Source organism: Hemitrygon akajei, chromosome 1 (assembly GCF_048418815.1).
Source record: "Hemitrygon akajei chromosome 1, sHemAka1.3, whole genome shotgun sequence".
Classification (NCBI taxonomy): Eukaryota; Metazoa; Chordata; class Chondrichthyes; order Myliobatiformes; family Dasyatidae; genus Hemitrygon; species Hemitrygon akajei.
The window spans coordinates 182065041-182076988 of record NC_133124.1 but is presented as its reverse complement, the minus strand read 5'-3'; the positions used below and the strand labels follow the sequence as shown (position 1 = coordinate 182076988).

General features: G+C 45.3%; 1 protein-coding gene across 1 annotated transcript in view; it reads left to right on the top strand.

Moving 5' to 3' along the window:
• Positions 1–3818: 3818 nt before the first annotated feature.
• LOC140727789 (alpha-tectorin-like) overlaps positions 3819–11948 on the top strand; it is an 86839-nt gene continuing 78709 nt past the window's right edge. The window contains exon 1 of the mRNA XM_073045593.1: positions 3819–3897. The gene's annotated coding sequence lies outside the window, so the exon portion shown is untranslated. The remainder of the gene's footprint in view (positions 3898–11948) is intronic.

Genomic DNA, 11948 nt, shown 5'->3' with positions numbered 1-11948 from the left:
CTCAGCCTCCACCGCTCTAGCTTGTCCAACCTCTTCTTGTAGATTATGCCCTCTAATCCGGGCAGCATCCTCGGGAATCTGTCCTGCACCCTCCCCGAAGCAGCAAGAGCCCTGGAAAAAAAATTATAATATTATGATAGGCATATAGAGGGGGTAATTGGCTTGAGTTTAAATTACTAATGCCAGAGGGCCTTGAATTTAAGGAGGGAGGAGAAAGGTTCAAAGAAGATGTGCAGGGGTGGTGATGGAGACGGGTATGATAGAGGTGTTTAAGAGGCTATTAAACAGGCACAGAAGTGTGTGGGGAATGGACATTCTGTAAGAAAAAGAGATGTAGTTCAATTTGGAATTGTATTTGGCACAGCTATCGTGAGCTGAAGGGCCATGTTCCTGTGCTGGACTTTTCTACCTTCAATGTCTCATGTTATGTGTTGTATAACAGTGCTTACATCCACATCTGTTTCTAAATTGTGACTTTAATTTGTGATCGGATTGGGATGAGGATTTGCTTTATTATTGTCACAGTGATAAACAGTTTTAAATGCTATTCATACAGAATATTTCACCACATGGTTAACAGCTAATAGGGATAACCCTGGGAAATATAGACTAGTTAGTCTTACATCAGTCATGGGAAAATTATTGGTGAGTATGATGAGACAGAGAATTTATGAGCATTTGGAAAAGTATAATCTGATTGGAGATAATCAACATGGCTTTGTGAAGGGGCAGGTTGTGCTTCACGAACCAGATTGACCTTTTCAAGGAACTGACAAAACAATTTGATGAAGGCAGAGCAGTGGATGTGTATGGATTTTAGTAAGCTGTTTGACATCGTTCCCCATTGGAAACTCATTCAGAAAGTCAGGAGGAGTGAGATACAGGGGAACTCAGATGTGTGGAATCAGATTTGGCTTGCCCACAGAAGGCAGAGGGTGGTAGTAGATGGTAGTTCGGTGACCAGTGGTGTCCTGGAAAACCCTGTTCTTCTTGATTTTTATAAATGACGTATAAGGAAATGGGAGGCTAGGTGAATAAGTTTCCAGATGCCATAAAGGTTAGAAGTGTCATCAGAGTGCTGTAGGTTACAACAGGGCATTGATAGGATGCAGAGCTGAGCTGAGAAGTGGCAGATGGAGTTTAATCTGGCAAAGAGCGAAGGTCAATATTGAAGATAGACAAAAGATAAATGGTAAAATTCTTAGCAATGTGGAGGAGCAGATGGATCTTGGGGTCCATGTCCATAGATCCCTCAGAGTTGACTTGCGGTTCCTAAGGTGGTTAAGAGAGCACATGGTGTATTGGTCAAGGTCTGTCAAAGTATAAATATGTCACCATATACAACCTGAGATTCATTTTCCTGCAGGCATACTCAGCAAATCTATAGAGGGTCAGTGAAAAAAAACTAGAGTGCCGGAGACAACAAACAGAGTAAAACGCAAATGCAAATAAATAGCAATAAATAACGAATACATGAAATAACAAGATAAAGAGTCCTTAAAATGACATCATTGGTTGTGGGAACATCTTAATGGATGGTTAAGTGAGTGTGGTTAATCTCTTTGACCAAGAACCTGATGGTTTTGGGGTAGTACCTGTTGTTGAAACTGGTGATGTGAGTCCGGAGGCTCTTGTACCCTCTACCTGACGGCAGCAGTGAGAAATGAGCATGGGTGGTGAGAATTTCTGATGATGGATGCTGCTTTCCTACAACAGTATTTCATGTCGATTTGCACAATGGTTGGGATGGTTTTACCCATGATGTACTCTGCCGGATCCATTTCCTTTTGTCCGATTTTCCATTCAATTCTCTGGTGTTTCCATACGAGGCTATGATGCATCCAGTCAATACACTCTCTCCTACACATCTAAGGAGGTTTGTCAAATTTTTAGATGTCATGCCAAATCTCTGCAAGCTCTTAAGGAAGGACAGGTGCTGCCATGCTTTCTTCAGAATTGCACGTACATGCTGGGTCCAGGGCAGGTTCTCTAAAATAGTAATACCAAGGAATTTAAAGTTGCTAACATTCTCCACCTCTTATCCTCCAATGAGGACTGGCTCATGGGCCTGTGTTTCCATTTCCTGAAGTCTACAATCAGTTCCTTTGTCTTGCTGACATTGAGTAAGAGTTATGACACCACTTAGCCAAATTTTTAACCTTCCTCCTGTATGTTGATTCATCACCACCTTCGATTTGGCCCACAACAGTGCTGTCATCAGCAAACTTGAATATATTGTTAGAGCTGTGCTTAATCACATGGTCGTAGGTGTAACACAAGTAGAGTTGGGTCTTCTACCTTTTACACACAGCGCTCAGGTGTACCTGTGCTGATAGAGATCATGGAGGAGATGTTGCTGCCAATTTAAACTAACCGGGGTCTGCGAGTGAGGAAATCCAGAATCCAATTGCACAAGGAGGTACTGAGCCCAAAGTCTTGGAGCCTATTGATTAGTTTTGAGGGGATGATAATATTAAATGCTGAGCTGTAATTGATAAAGACAATCCTGATGTATGTATCTTTGCCGTCCAAACGTTCTAGGGTTGAGTGAAGAGCCAAAGAAATGGCATCCGCTGTGGACCTGTTGCTCCAGGACGCAAATGGGAATTCAGCAACAGGTCAGGCAGGAGTAGATATGCTCCATCACCAGCCTTTCAGAACACTTCATTACTGTGGATGTAAGTGCAACCGGGCGATTGTCAATGAGGCAAGTCATCACGATCTTCTTGGGCACCGATATAATTGAAGCCTGCTTGAAGCAAGTGGGTACCTCACATTACCAAGCGAGAGTTTAAAGATCTCAGTGAACACTCCAGCCAGTTACACAGCACGGGTCTTTAGAACATGACCAGGTACCACGTCTGGTCCAAATACTTCCCTTGGATTCACTCTCCTGAGGGCTTCAGCATGTCAGCTTCAGATCATAGAATCATCGGGAGATGTGGGTGTCTGCAACAGTTCCCCCATGTTCAAAGTGAGAATAGAAGGCATTGAACTCAGCGGAGAGTGAAGCTCTGTTGTCCCCTGTTTGCTTTAACTTGGCAGAGGTGGTAGCATTCAAACCCTGCCAAGGTTTTCAAGCGTCCCTCGTTGTTTCGAGTTTGGTGTGCCTATGAGATGGCTTTACAGAGCCACCCACTTCACCCTTGAGGTGACTTTCCAGAGATCACACCTGCACCTCCTTACAAACAAGAGAAAATCTGCAGATGCTGGAAATCTGAGCAACTCACATAAAATACTGGAGAAACTCAGCAGGTCTGACAGCATCAATGGAAAAGAGTACAGTCGACGTTTTGGGTTAGTGTGTGGGTCCATGACCCTGTGTGTGCTGGGGCTTGGCGTTGTGTTTAAGCTTCTGCCTTGGGGTCGGTTGGAAGAGGATCAGTGTCATCATTTCAGGATCGGTAAAATGGTGGAAAGTCTCGGCAGGTCAGTCAGCATCTGTGGAGGATTGAAACCAGGTCAAGACCCTTCCTCAGACCTACGAAAAAGTATAAACAAGCTTTTTTAAAGTTGTAAAGAGAGTGATGGATTTAAGAACAGGAAGTAGTGCGGATGGAGGAAATGTAAGCTCACTGTGCACATCAACCCCAGCCCCACCCGCGACAGTCCTTACTTCCTTAATCGTTTCTTATTTTTGCTTCATTACCCCATTCACTCAAAACTATGTATAGGTCAGTGAACCGCCGCAGGTGCTGGCATACACAGACACATGACGGAAATTTACCAGCAGGGTGGGGAAAACCCAAAGATAATGAATCCTTTGCTCATCCAATCCGCGGGCATCATCGGATCGAAAAGCACTGGGAGATGACAGCGCATCGCGACGCTATTTAAGGCTGCTGGGAACGAAATTCTCAAACGACCCTCGAGCGCCCTGGATGTGACGCGCTGCAGGTGAGTGAGTGGCAAAAAACGCGAGAACAGGGGATTTTTGAGGGAAGGGGTCGATTGCACCGGGAGGACTGGGCAGGTTAAATCGAGGGTCCAGGAAGACGCTGCGGTTTCAGTGTACGCCCCGAACAGAACGAACCTCGGTTACTGGCCAGGGATGCTCCGTAAACCGTCCCGATCTCCCAACCTCTCCCACGCATGAAAGGGTCGAGAACGGCAGGGTGGTGCAGTGGGTGGAGACGGTGTCTCCCTGTGTCAGCAGTCAATGGTAGGTCAAATACATTTGTCCGCGCTATGTGTAATGGTACGCCAGCACACACAGGCTATCCCTCAGCCCCGACAGCTCCGTAGGAACCCCTTTCCTACACGGACTGTGACGGTTTGAGGGTGGAGACTGCTGGAACCACCCCCCCACTCCACTTTGTCAGTGGACGGGGCGAGAGGGGCGATAAATTTTGGCCAAAGGACGGAAATAAATAGACTAAAGAGCTGTTGCGGAAGAACAGTTTGAGATGTCTGTGATTTAAATAACTTAGGTACAACTTCGACCATCTCGAACATAAAAAATGTAGCATAAAAAAGGCCTTTGTGCATGTTAACATGAACCAACTGGCTCGGCTTTCGTCTATCAGGTGTTTCGATCACATAATTCAGAGTCTATTTTCTTGATCACCTTGTACGGCCCTTGAAATCTCGCCTGTAGGGGGTTGGTAACTACAGGGAACAGGACCAAAACCTTATCGCCCACTTGAAATTCTTGTTCTCGGGTTCGTTTATCATACCATTGTTTCTTTTTAGTCTGGGAGTCTTTAAGATTTTGCTTTGCCAACTCGCAAACCTTATGGAGCCTCTCACGGAACCTCAAAACATAGTCAATCACATTGACTTGCACATTCGGACTAGACCATTTTTCTTTGAGTAAGGTTAAAGGTCCTCTGGGCCTGTGACCGAAAACGAGCTCATATGGACTGAACCCCAGAGATTCCTGAACCGTGTCCCTCACTGCAAATAACAGAAGTGGTAATGCATCATCCCAGTCTCGAGTGTTTTCCTGACAGTAAGTTTTAATCATGGTCTTTAAAGTCGCATGGAATCTTTCCAACGCTCCTTGAGATTCCAGGTGGTATGCAGAGGCTAGAATTTGTTTAACTCCCATCTGTGTCAACATTTGCTGAAATGCACGGGATGTAAATGTACTCCCCTGATCCGACCGTATTTCTCTAGGTAACCCTACCGTGGTGAAAAATTTAATGAGTGCCTTTACCACCGCAGGAGTCCTAATGTTCCTCAGGGGCACAGCCTCTGGGAATCGAGTAGCAGCACACATCAGGGTCATGATGTACTGCCACCCGCTCGCAGTTCTGGGCAAAGGACCCACAAAATCCACTATGATTCGGGAAAAAGGCTCCCCAAAGGCGGGTATGGGTCTGAGAGGTGCCTTAGAGATAACCTGATTTGGCTTTCCTACCACCTGACAAGTATGGCACCTTTTACAATAGTCAATAATATCCTTCCTCATACTTGGCCAATAAAAATCTTTTATAACCCTATCTACTGTCTTCCTTACTCCCAAATGTCCACCTCGAGGTCCCTTGTGAGCCAAGTTCAAAACTTCATCCCGATAAACCTTCGAAACTACCACCTGGTGTGCCACCGCCCAGTCCTCATCCACTGGCACCGTGGTCGGCCTCCACTTCCTCAATAACACTCCCTCCTTCAGATAGTATCCCTCTGGTTATTTATTGATCTCTACTTCAGAAAGAGCTGATTCTCTCAACGCCACAAGCTCCTCATCACATCTCTGTTCCTTTATAAATTCCCTCCTGGCTAAGGGCAGATCTACCTCCTCTCCTTTACTCTCTTTAACCTCACTATTCTCCGCTTTACCACCCTCTAACCCCTGTTGGTACAGGGTCGGTAAAAACGTCTCCCGCTAAATCAACACTGGACTCATTTAAACTGGCTCCTTTCTCAGCCGCCTTTCTCGACATGCTGCGAGTGACTGCGCATGCGGGATAAATCTTGGACTCTATGGGCGGGTCCTCAGCGCTTACAGGCTTACTTGTTAGTTTAACTGCTGAATACACGTCACCACCTGCCAGATCGTGTTACCAAGTAGGACGTCCACGCCGTCCATCGGTAGTTTCGAACGCACCCCTTTTTCAACTGGTCCAGATACCAGGTCACATTTCAGAAACATCCTGTGCAAAGGTACGGCCTCGGTCTCTTTTCCGATACCTCTTAACACAACCTCCCCAGTCTCAGTCTCCGGACCAAAATCCAGCACCTTCTTTAGAATCAATGACTGATCAGCCCCAGTATCTCTCCAGATCCGCACTGGAACTGGGGTTTCTCCTTCCTTCACAGACACCGTCCCTTCCGAGATAAACTTCACACGCCCCTCTTGGGCTCTATCTACCTTTGCCTTCCTCATCGATCTACTGACCGACTCATTGCAACCTGTAGGGACTGCTGTTTTCCCTTTTCCTGTCTCCTTCTTCGGAGCAAAACACTTAGATGCTATATGACCAGCTTTCCCACAATTATAACAGGTAAAACTAGGAACCTTCCTGTCAGCCTGCTTTTCCTCCTCCTTACCTTTTCCACTAGCTCCCGGCTTATTCTCTGCCTTAGCCGGTGGGCTTTCTCTACCGTCCCTACTGCCTCTCTGGTAGTTCTTGTTTGAGGAAAGCTTTGACTTGTGGTTTAAGGCGTACTCGTCTGCTAACTTGGCAGTCGCAGACAGAGTCTCCGTCTCCTTCTCACCCAAGTACGTCTTCATACTCTCAGGGATACAACCTTTGAACTGCTCTATTAGCATTAACTGTAACAGTTTATCATAATCACCAACAACCCCTTTTGAGGCACACCAACGTTCACAATACATTTGCATCTCACGGACAAACTCTAAATATGTGTGGTTCCATGGCCTTCTCAAGTTCCGGAACTTCAGCCGGTATGCCTCTGGCACCAACTCGTAACTCCTCAATACAGCCCTTTTTACTTCCTCATAATTCCTAGACTCCTCCATGGACAATGCCGAATACGCTTGCTGAGCCTTCCCCCTAAGTACGCTCTGCAACAGAACAGCCCATTTCCCCTTAGGCCAGTTCTGATTCACAGCCACTTTCTCAAAATGGAGGAAGTACCTATCGACATCCATCTCCTCGAATGGAGGTACCAGCTGAATCTCTCGACCAATCTTGAACCCCTCATTTGGGTCTGCCGCCCGGTCTCTTCCCTGCTGTACCTTTAATTTCTCTATTTCCAGCTCATGCTGCTTCTCTTTCTCCCTTTCCTCCCTTCCTTCCTTCTGCCTTGCAGCCTCTTCCTTCTCCCTTTCAGCCTCCATCTCCTTTATCCGGAGCTGCCTTTTCTCTTTCTCCTCAGCCAACCTTAATTTTTCCATCTCTAACTGAACCTCCCCCTCAGCTGGTTTCCTATCAGGGAACAGGTCCAATACATCCAATGTGAACACACCCTCGGATACATAATGCATAGCTATTACTCTCTGTATATCCAACTTTCTCATCGATGATTTCACCGCTGAGAGATTTAATCGTTTCGCAACACTCACCAATTCCACCTTCCTGGCAACCTCCAATGCCCCCGAGGTCGGATCTTTTAAAAATGTGTCTATTTCCATCTCTGCTGGTTTCCCGTCTGGTTATCCGCGCAACCAGATCAGATAAAGGACTTTTATCCCGATTCACTGCCCCCCCCCCCCCCCCCCCAATTTGGTAATCAAATCCCGGAAGACGAGGCCCCAATTTGTTACGTACCCCGTAACTAGGTGTCTGACCAGCAGAGAAAGGAGAATCCGTTGGAGTCTGGTGGTACTATATTCAAAAGTGTTTATTAGTAAAATAAGCAAATCAATACCAATAATGCAAATATATAGATAACACAAGTTAGCAATAATAAACCTAAAAGTGTAGGAATAATAATAAGCAATAATAAACAGGCTCTATCGATGTCTAGGGGTAAATGAATTGTCATAAAAAAGTATAAAGTTCAGTTCAGTTCATGCGTGCTGAGGTAGATATGGTTGTTGTGTTGTAATCGTTGGAGAGAGAGAGAGAGAGAGAGAGAGAGAGAGAGAGAGAGAGAGAGAGAGAGAGAGAGAGAGAGAGAGAGAGAGAGAGAGAGAGAGAGAGAGAGCGCGAGGTGTAACAGCAACTGTTGCGGCAGGCAAACCTTTTACTCCTTTCTTAATCCGTCGTGTCGTTGTGGCCATTCAGCTATGACCCCTCTGCCATTCAGCTAGACCGTTCTTCTGTGGTGGGCTCGTCACTCTGGCATGAGTGGACACACGTACAAGTCCCCACCGGCCCTGCTATAACACTGTGAGTTTAACTGACCGATCTCCTGCTTCGGTCTCCGATGCCCCCACCTTTCCCGTGGGTTCCAACACTCAATCAGTGTCCACTGGTGTGTCTGAAGGGAGTCTCTCCAGACCTGTCTTTTATCCCTACTCACGGGGTCTCAGCTATTCATCAATTTTGAATGACTGCGTCCATCAAACCAGCCCACTCCTGCAGTCCACTGAGGAATGTTAATGAGCAAAATGGTAGAAGACAAATAACCCTTGCAGAAATCATAATACCGTAAATCACCAAGTCTCTTTCCCCTCTTTTAACTGTAGCAGATGTTCTTGCATGGTTTTTCATCTCTTTCTCTCATGAGCAGCATAGCAACAGTAATGGTTCGTGATTCTCAGGGAGGGGGGATGGGTAACTCTGCACCCCATTGTCCATCAGATCAGTTCATCAGTTCATCAGTTCAACATATGTTATTAAACTGGAAAGAATGCAGAGAAGGTTCTCAGGGATGTTGCCAGGACAATAGGAGCTGAGTTATCGGGAAAGTATGGATAGGCTCAGACTTTACCCTTTAGAGCATAGGTGTCAAACACAAGGCCCGCGGGCCATATCCGGCCCGCCGTACAATTATATCCGGCCCGCGAGATCATTTTAGATAGATCTATTATTTTAATTATTAATGGCCCGGCGATATGAAGCGTTGATAACACACAAACTACAGATCCCATAATGCAGCGCAACAGCTGCCGATAGGCTACCCGGGAACATTCCCGCGTCAAGCATACTCGCTTGCTGTGGATGAAAGTGCTGATATGACGGACACTACACAGCTGGCTATCTTCATCCGAGGAGTGGACTCCAATTTGTGCGTTACAGAGGAAATATTGAACATTAAATCGATGCACGGGACAATGACAGGAAAAGACATTTTTGAAAATGTATGTCAAAGTGTAACCGACATGAAATTGCCCTGGGACAAACTTATTGGACTTACAACAGATGGAGCACCGGCGATGTGCGGTGAAAAAAGTGGACTAGTGGGAAGGATGCGGGTAAAGATGCAGGAGGAGAACTGTACGGGTGAGTTAACAACATATCACTGCATCATACACCAAGAAACGCTGTGTGGTAAAGTCCTAAAGATGGAACATGTAATGAGCACTGTAACACAAGTCGTAAACTTTATCCGAGCTAAAGGTTTAAATCACCGGCAATTTCAGTCTTTTATGCGGGAAATAGATTCAGAGTTTGCCGACATTCCTTAGATAGATAGATAGATAGATAGATAGATACTTTATTCATCCCCATGGGGAAATTCAACTTTTTTTCCAATGTCCCATACACTTGTTGTAGCAAAACTAATTACATACAATACTTAACTCAGTAAAAAATATGATATGCATCTAAATCACTATCTCAAAAAGCATTAATAATAGCTTTTAAAAAGTTCTTAAGTCCTGGCGGTAGAATTGTAAAGCCTAATGGCATTGGGGAGTATTGACCTCTTCATCCTGTCTGAGGAGCATTGCATCGATAGTAACCTGTCGCTGAAACTGCTTCTCTGTCTCTGGATGGTGCTATGTAGAGGATGTTCAGAGTTATCCATAATTGACCGTAGCCTACTCAGCGCCCTTCGCTCAGCTACCGATGTTAAACCCTCCAGTACTTTGCCCACGACAGAGCCCGCCTTCCTTACCAGCTTATTAAGACGTGAGGCGTCCCTCTTCTTAATGCTTCTTCCCCAACACGCCACCACAAAGAAGAGGGCGCTCTCCACAACTGATCTATAGAACATCTTCAGCATCTCACTACAGACATTGAATGACGCCAACCTTCTTAGGAAGTACAGTCGACTCTGTTCCTTCCTGCACAAGGCATCTGTGTTGGCAGTCCAGTCTAGCTTCTCGTCTAACTGTACTCCCAGATACTTGTAGGTCTTAACCTGCTCCACACATTCTCCATTAATGATCACTGGCTCCATATGAGGCCTAGATCTCCTAAAGTCCACCACTATCTCCTTGGTCTTGGTGATATTGAGACGCAGGTAGTTTGAGTTGCACCATATCACAAAGTCCTGTATCAGTTTCCTATACTCCTCCTCCTGTCCTATCATACAGAGGTGCGTTGGCTGAGTCGGGGAAAAGTTCTCAATAGAGTTTTTAAGCTCAACAACGAAATCTGTCAGTTCATGGACAGTAAAGGAAAAGACTCCACAGTTTTGCGGGATGAAAAGTGGAAATGTGAGTTGGCGTTTCTGGCTGACATAACAACACATCTCAGCGTCTTAAACCTTCAGCTCCAGGGACGTGACCACATGATCGCTGACATGTATGATGCAGTGAAGGCATTTCAAGTGAAGCTGCTCTTATGGGAGACACAAATGCACCAGTGCAACCTACCTCATTTTCCCTGTTGCCAAGTAATGTTGAACCAGGTCGGCGCAATGATGTTCCCAAATGCGCACTTTGCTGATAAACTGAGCGCACTTCGCACTGAGTTCGCACGGCGCTTTGGTGACTTTGAAGCACAAAAAAAATTATTTTCGAGCTGCTTCGCAACCCATTTGCCGTCGACGTGGAAACTGCACCTGTACAGATTCAGATGGAGCTGATAGAGCTGCAGTGTAATGGGACACTAAAGGCAAAGTACGACACTGCAGGGCCCGTACAGTTTATTCGCTCCATTCCTGAAGCAATGCCTCAGCTCCGTCTACATGCGGCTCGAACCTTGTGCATGTTTGGTAGCACATATCTGTGTGAGAAGCTTTTCTCAGTGATGAAGATTAACAAAACATCACACAGGAGTCGTCTCACTGATGAACACCTGCAGTCCATCCTGAGAATCTCCACAACATAGAACCTTACACCAAACCTAAACGAATTTATTGTCAAGAAAAGATGCCAAGCATCCAGCTCTGACAAAACGGCATAAGAGCAAAGAAAACTGAGTGTTTTGATTTGTTGTTGTTTTAACTTTTGCTGAAAAGCACAAATTTTATTTATATTTTCAGGGTTTTTTTGCAGCATGCTCATATTTCTAACTTGTATAATACTGACAGGAGATATTTTTATGGAGAGCAAAATATTTAAGTTATTTAAAGTTTTAGTTTATTTTTTCTGGAATAATATTCCTGTCTGTTTTTATTCATATTTATGTTCAAAAAATGTTTAGTTTCAGTGTGTTCAATAAATGTTTATCCTGTTCGGCCCGCGACCTAAAGTGTGCTTTGAGTTTTGGCCCCATGTGCAATTGAGTTTGACACCTCTGCTTTAGAGCATAGGAGATTGAGAGGTGATTGGATAGAGATGTAGAAAATTATGCAGGGCTGACAAAGGGAGATTCTACACAGTCCTTTCCCCAGTGTTGGGGAATCAAAAACCAGAGGGCACAGTTCAAGATGAGAAGGGAAAGATTTAGTAGGACCCACTAAGAAGCACCTGGCCATTGTCTCCTGTACCATCACTGACCTTACTGACTCTGGGGACCTCTCATCCACTACCAACAACTTCATACCTGCACCTCCCGTTTCTACCTCCTACTCAAGTTGCCGGAACCTGTTTGTTCAGGTAAACCCATTGTTTCTGCCTGCTCCTGCTCCACCGAATTTGTGTCTGCATACCTCAACTCTGTTTTATAAACCCTGGTTCAGTCTCTTTCTACCTACATGTGAGACACTTCACACACTCTTGGCCTTTACAATTACTTTAAGTTCCCTGACACTGATTCTCATTT